Source organism: Camellia sinensis, chromosome 11, assembly GCF_055761805.1.
Source record: "Camellia sinensis isolate YWXY chromosome 11, ASM5576180v1, whole genome shotgun sequence".
In the NCBI taxonomy this organism is placed as follows: Eukaryota; Viridiplantae; Streptophyta; class Magnoliopsida; order Ericales; family Theaceae; genus Camellia; species Camellia sinensis.
In genome coordinates this window covers 148,564,407-148,572,503 of record NC_138971.1, presented here as the reverse complement: position 1 = coordinate 148,572,503, position 8,097 = coordinate 148,564,407, and the positions used below count along the sequence as shown (strand labels likewise).

The 8,097-nt window shown below is 33.1% G+C and overlaps 1 pseudogene; it reads left to right on the top strand.

The window, feature by feature from the left end:
- The first annotated feature begins 466 nt into the window (after positions 1–466).
- LOC114273683 (LRR receptor-like serine/threonine-protein kinase EFR) lies at positions 467–7,417 on the top strand (annotated as a pseudogene).
- Positions 7,418–8,097: the final 680 nt, after the last annotated feature.

Here is an 8,097-nt window from a genome sequence, read left to right as displayed (position 1 = left end):
ATTAGAGACGGCTGAGCAAGCAACTTTCACTAAAATATTCTTTTGGACGACCAAAACGAATCTAAAGAAGAAAAAACAGAAGTAATCAAAAGAAACAAACAGCAAAACAGACTAAGGTCCACTGGAACACTTCCTATGGTAGCTTTGCCCAATCGTATCACCCACAACTTGGCTTCGGATCCCAATCATATATATATATACATATATATATATATATATATTTGTGTGCATAAATATGTGACATACATGTGCGTCTCTTGGGTGTGCTATTACATTAGCCCATTTTCATTCATATGAGTTTTTGATTTGACAAAATATGTCACAAATAGATATGTTTTCAACACAAACAAGATCACCTCTCTGTTCTATTTTTTTCTTCATTATTATCTTTATTGGATCATCAAAAACTTTTTCCTTTCCCTTCACAAATGAAGCAGACCGTCAGGCTCTGTTTCCAATCAAAGACATGATATCAGGAGATCCCCTTGGTATCCTCAGCTCATGGAATCATTCTATCCACTTTTGCAATTGGCACGGAGTGTCATGCGGTCGTCGACATCAACGTGTGACCATTCTAAACTTGCCATCTTTGGGATTGGTGGGTCCTCTATCTCCTTACATTGGGAACCTCACCTTTTTAAGGATGATTGATCTTTAGTAACAATAGTTTTCATGGTGAAATTCCACTAGAAATTGGCAAGTTGTTTTGTTTGCAATATCTTCAACTTTTCATTAACTCTTTTGAAGGTGAATTTCCTGCCAATTTGACTCATTGTTCAGACTTGAGAGTAATCAGCCTAGTTGATAACAATCAAGGAGGTAAAATTCCTGCCGAGTTGGGTTCTTTGTCCAACCTCATTAAATTTAATGTTGTTGAAAATCATTTCACCAGACCTATCCCACTTTCGCTTGGAAACCTTTCCAATCTTCTCGGGCTTTCTCTATTGCACAATAATCTAGAGGGAAGCATTCCATGCAAACTTGCTCAACTCTCAAAGTTGCAAATTCTTATTCTGGGCTTTAACAATTTTTCTAGTATGGTTCCTGCATCTCTTTACAATATCTCATCCATCACTTACTTTTTTGTAAATGACAACCAATTGCATGGAAGTTTTCCCTCCATTTTGGGCTTGACCCTTCCAAAACTACAAGCTTTCCATATTGGAAGCAATCAATTCTATGGGCATATTCCCTCTTCAATAGCCAATGCTTCAGGACTTGTAGAAATTGAGACTAGCCAAAATTCTCTTACTGGTCCTCTACCAATGAATTTTGGGACCCTTTATGAGCTACAATGGGTAAATAGTCACACTAATAGACTAGGAACAGGAGAAGATAAGAAGGGCAATGAGTTGATGGACTTTCTCAGTTCTTTGTCTAATTGTTCCAGCTTACAATGGTTGGACATGGCTATAAATGGTTTCAAAAGTTTATTGCCCAATTCCATTGCAAATCTCTCCACCACAATCACTTGGTTAGCTCTAGATGGCAACTATATATTTGGTAGCATACCTCTTGGTATTGGAAACCTTGTAAATTTGCGTACACTCTATTTAAGTACCAACATGGTCGTTGGTAGTATTCCTAATTCCATTGGAAAACTCTCCAACTTGGAAAAGTTGCTACTTCTAACAAATAACATCTCTAGAGAAATTCCATCATCTATTGGAAACATTACTCGGCTTGGTATTCTTGACTTAGCAAAAAATATGATAGAGGGAAGCATACCAATTTCTTTAGATCATTGCACAAATCTAAGGGAATTTCATCTCGGAGACAATCACCTCACTGGAGATATACCTCAAGAAATCTTCGGTCTTTCTTCTCTTACTATTCTAATCTTGAGTCAAAATTACCTAACGGGATTCCTACCACAAAAAGTGGGCAACTTGAAAAATCATGAAAGATTGGAAATATCAGAAAACAAACTATTTGGAGAAATCCCTGCTACTCTCAGCAATTGTCAATGTTAGACTTATTTATTTTGATGATTTATTTAATTATGTTTTAATTTATTTGAAAGATGAAAATAGAATCCAAAGTTTATTTTGATGATTTATTTATTATATTTTAATTTATTTGAAAAGGAAAAATAGAATCCAAAATTTATTTTGATGATTTATTTAATCATGTTTTAATTTATTTGAAAGAGAAAAATAGAATCAAAATTTATTTTGTCCCATTATTTCTCACCTAAACTTTTATCCTAAATACTGTTTGAATGTATTTAATATTTGCTTAAATTAGGAGTTCATTTTAACCCAAAAATAATGCCCAAACCAGAGGTTCAAGCAGCCCAAGACAAAGGTTCAAACAGCCCAGCACAGCAGGCCAAAAGGTTCAAGTGGAAGATATTCAAATAAGTAATAATAGGGTAGAAGATATTCAAATTAGTAATGATGGAGTGGAAGATATTCAAATAAATACAACGGCTATAAACGGCTATAAGTTTCATTATATATACCAAAGCCTCTGATGTGAACAAGAGACAGTAACTACAAACAAGTTACAGAAACCAGAAAATATTCTTTGATCTAAAATCCCTCTCATCTATTCTCTGACAATTTTTATGAGAAGTGTTCTTCAATTTTTGTTTACATCCTCTCTAAAAAATTATACATTAAGTGGTATAGCTTTAAACCCATCTTTCCTGTGTGAGGATTACAGAAAAATCAGAGTTTCATTTTTATATTTATCTTTGAGAGATAATTCTTGTAGCTTTCTGTGAAAGGAAAAACACCTTCTTTTCAATCCTATAAGAGTGTAGTACTCTCAGTGTTTTTTGGACTTAGAAAGTCTGTGTAAAATCCGTGAAGGATTGCTCCATCTGTGAAAAGGTTGCTAGCACCCTGTGAAGCTAGAGAATAGTGAAAAATCTCAAGTGAAACTTGAGCAGTGGACGTATGTCACACCCCAAATCCGGGTATGACCGACCGTGACCCACAGGGCCTTAGCCTAAGGCACACGTAAGCCTAAATACGAAACCATACACATTGAATAACTATAAAATAGTCCATTAATAAATAACCAAAAACTCAATCCAGTGTCATGCCACAAGTATAAATGGCAAAATCAACCATAATCAATACCATCTAAACTTATGGGATAAAAACAACCCACATATCAAAATAATCCTAAATGAACCTCAATAAAAAAATATAAATATGCACAAACTTGACATAACAGTCTAAAACAAAATAAATGAATGTCCTAGAGGTCCATGCAATTGAGTTCCCACTACGCCACGAGTCCGCTCTAAGTCCTTCAACACCTGGAGATGATAAACAATTAAATCAACTGATAGCTCAGTGAGTAGCAACATGGATAGTATATACAATTCTGAAAACAGAGATCAATTCCAAAATAAGATATATATCATAGAAACTAGATTGGCATACAGGTTTGATAAAGATAATCTGTTTCAAAAAGAAGGTTCCATAGTTCAACAGTTAAAATACTCATGTCTCTCAAGAACATGATAAATGACATTTTCCATTTAAAACATATTACAACATGAACACCAATAATTTTTTGGGTACCAAGAAAATAACAAGTAATATGCCACACAGTTCTCAAGGCTATAAGTCTCGTTGGATCCAATACCGAACTAAGAGTCATCCTCAGGGTGGCAACCTGGGCCTTTTCTCAAAGACGATCCGATTGAAGGTCACCTAGCTTAACCTAAGTCTTTTCCTTACAATTGTTGAGCACTAGAGTCATCACGACCTAACCCGGATCTGTTCCCTAGTGGCCAGAGTCACCACACACAGTGGAATAATTTCCCTGGACTAAATGCACAGATGGTCCCAATAATCAAAACACATCAGTTTTGCAAAACATGGTAGTTAATCATTATAAAATGAGACCAAAACAAATAGTTTATAGTATGCCAAGTTCACACATGTTTCAGAAATAATTTGATTCCATTGATAATAGAATAATTTATCAAAACAGTTTAGTCATGAAACAACAATTTAATTTTCCAACAGTTCAGGGTAGGGGAACATTTATAAAAATATGTAGCATGAAACTGCTCACCTGAAAACGAAATAATGTAATCCTTGAATAGAGTATAAAAGTCAAACTAGTGCCCTGAACCAAGTATAAAAACTACACGTCACTACTAATTTAAAAATACTAAAGAATAGAAACTAAGTAACCTCAACTAAAGCGCACTAACACAGCTCAAACCAACTCACCGTTACTCTTAAATATTACCTAAATTCATGTTCTTCAAGGTCTAAAATCACCCAAGACATGGGTTCCGGTTGAAACTTAATTAAATGTGATTTTGAGATAAAATAGAATTTTTAATAGGTTTTCCTGAACTGTTCACTAACTCTGAAAATTAAAAGCCCACTCTACACCATTCGAAAAATTCCAAAACCCTCCAGATATCAACTAATATATCCTAAGTTTCAAACCTAATTGGTTTTACTTGATTTGCTTAATAATTATTTACAATTAATTATGTCCAAACATGTTGTTTTATGCAGCACTTTAAATAAATTAATGGTTCTCTTAGTACAGGAGCAATCGATGCAAGGCCAAAAATGTAAGAAACTAGACTCGTAACCGGTTCTAATGACACTGATTTGATAATTTTCGGATTTATACCCAAAGAGAACACCACTCCCGAATTTACTGTTTAAACCAGTTTTCTGGACAGATTTGAATGCATCAGTTTATATGGATTTTGACTGCCAAAAATTATGCAAAAATTTAGATATGCAATTCAATATGTAATTGATCTACTGTAAAAATTTCAGTTCAAAATTCATCCGTTTGATATATTTTTAAAGTTTGCGATTCTGTGCAGAATTTTTTTTGAACTAAGAATTACACCCATTCTTTACACATAAATTAAGCTCCTCAGATTTCTTAACAGTGTATATATATATACACAAAATACATAAACCTACAACCTCTCCATGAATGAATAAAATAATTATAGAATAAGGATGAAGAACAATGAAAGAAGAGAAGAAAACCTAGGAGGGCCATCCTTTGATAATCACACATAGCACAACACACCCAATTCCATCCATAATTAGTTGCAACCTTTTGTTTCTCTTCTCTCTCACGGCTGCTGTTGCTGCTAGGGAAATTGTTAGAAGAGCTAGGGTTTTGTTTTGTTTTTATTTTATACTAGTGGTTGGTAAGCATGTGTAGGTCAAATAAATAGATAAATATACAAAATATATGTGTAAGTTATAAGCAACTCAAATCGTAAAAGCCTTATTTATTAATTTTGTGGTCTAGAGTTCAAGTCACACCCTCTTCTCTATTTTTTTTTATATTTTATTTATAATAAACCTTGCCTCTAAATTAAAGTCTTTCACCATAAATTTATTTTAGGTTTTAAAATTAATTAAAAGACCTTCCAAATATTTAATTTGCACTTTAGGATTCACCACCAAAATATTTGAGATTGTAATATTATTATTATTTAATTATTTACTTTATTTGTATATTTGGGTTCTCACAACGTAGGCTGAGTTGAAGTTGAACCACTATAAATTTGTTTGCCTCTCTCTCCCTTATCTCGTTATTTTTATTTAAATTGTCATAGCTATATTTCATATTTTATTGTGCCAAAATCATTAATTAACATAGTTGTTAGAACACTTGTTTTAATTATTTTTATTTCATTAATTATATTTATCTATTGTGCTAGTCATAATTTTTATTAGGGTATTATTATTTTTATTTGTAAAAACCTAATTTACCCCCCCTCTTAGGTTGTCTTTTGGGTAACAGTTAAGTTTTAGAATTCCTCTACATGATGGGTAACCTTTTTGAAGGTACAATTCCGGAATCCTTCAAACAACTAACGGGTCTTCAAGTTCTTGATGTTTCTTGCAATAACTTGTCAAGACAAATTCCAAGCTTTTTAAGCGAGTTACCTCTTTTACTAAACCTCAATCTTTCTTACAATATGTTTGATGGTGAAATTCCAAATGGAGTAGTCTTCAGAAACATTAGTGCATTCTCAATTGTTGGAAATAAAAAGCTCTATGGAGGAATGAAAGTATTACAATTGCCTGCATGTCTTGTAAAAGACTTGAAGGAAAGGAGACAACCTTTTAAGCGTAGAGTAATAGTTGTAGTAGTAACTCTCACTATTTTTCTATTAATAGTGTACACTTCAGCTATTATTTATAGAATTAGAAGGTCCAGACAACAAGCCTCTTCAACCCTGCCTTTGCAAAACCAACTTTTACAACTCTCTTATGGCTAAATTTTTCACGCAACCAATGGGTTCTCTTCAACCAACTTAATTGGTGAGGGAAGATATGGTTTGGTTCATCAAGGGATTCTCAAATTCAACAAATTAATTATTGCTGTGAAAGTACTCAAGCTTCATGAATGTGGAGCAATCAAGAGTTTTTAAACAGAATGTGAAGCATTGAAGAACATTCGCCATTGTAATCTAATAAAGGTAATCACATCTTGCTCAAGCATTGATTTTAAAGGCAATGATTTTAAGGCATTGGTCTTCGAGTTCATGAAAAATGAGAGTTTAGAGAATTGGTTACATCCAATTTGTTTTTCAGAGCAACAAGACCCTAATCACTTGACATTTGTTTGAAGGCTAAACATTGCCATTGATGTGGCCTCTGCATTTGATTATCTTCATCATCATTGTGAAGTGGCTATCGTTCATTGCGATTTAACGCCAAGTAACATTCTTCTTGATGATAATTTATGTGCCCATGTTAGTGATTTTGGCCTCACAAGGATTCTTTCAGCCACCACAGGTATATCCAATAATCATCAATCAAGTTCAATTGGGATTAGAGGAACAGTTGGATATGTTGCCCCAGGTAATTGTCTATATTTATTGTTCATTCCATTACATTGATTAAGAAATGTTATTTTTATTTTGTTTTATATTATTTATTTGTGGTGAACTATAAACTAAGACAAATTTATGTACAAATTAATCCTTGTTCTAGTTATGCTATAGATGAGTACTCCCTTTATCACCAAGTTGGGTGTTTTTCTACTGCAACAAATTAATGTAACTCTTGTTATACCCATTGGTATCCCAAAATTGATATTAAACCTTGGAGATAATTTATATTTTGAAATATTATAGTTCTTTTACCAAAAGAAGGTATAAAAATAATTTGCTAGTTGAAAGATTATACTAGAATTTACTAATTTGGATTCTTCTTCATTATTTCATACTGCAGAGTATGGTATGGGTGAAGAGCTATCAACACAGGGTGACATGTATAGCTTTGGAGTGTTACTACTGGAAATGTTCACAAGAAAAAGACCTACTGATAACATATTCATTGATAATATTAGCCTCCATATCCATGCAAAAAGGTCTCTTTCAGATCAAGTAATGGAGATTATTGATCACCAAATCATATTGGCAGAGGAAGAGGAGCCAAGTAGGACCTGACAAAGTAGCACAAAGAACATTTCTAGATTAGAGGTCTGTCTTGCATTGGTCATTCAAATTGGAGTTTCTTGTTTTGTTGAACTGCCGCACAAGAGAATGAATGCTAGAGATGTTCTAATGGAACTACAGAAGATTAGAAATGTATTTCTTGGGTTTAGGGGACAAAACTAAAGGCACACATGTAGCTTATGTTGATGTTCTTGTTCTCTACTACCAATTGGTTCCTATCTTGTGCTGTAAAGATTTTTTTTACATGGTGCCCAAACTTTGATCAATTTCAGAGTTTTTTGGGATTTCAAATCTGGTTCAGATCTAGGGTTTTTCATGTAATGTTTGAACTAATCTAATCCAAGATCAAATTGATTAATGTGAATTCAAAAACTTTCACTAGAACTTCGTGATTAGAATTTCCAATGACTTTGTGGGGCTTAATTTGTACATTTGTGATCCAACAAAAGCTGGTTAGTTCTTGGATAGTTTCGGTATAATGTATAAGTTTTAGGAATTAAATTTTTCCGTCCTAAAAGTTTTTTTTTTTGGTTAGAAAAAACATTAAGAAATTAATTCTTCTTGTCATGTGAGTCGTCACTGAAAAATTATCCCAAAAAGTATTAAAAAAAAAGGACCTTTACTGACAAAATTTTGAAAATGTAACCAATAAATGCATTTTGAAGAACAAA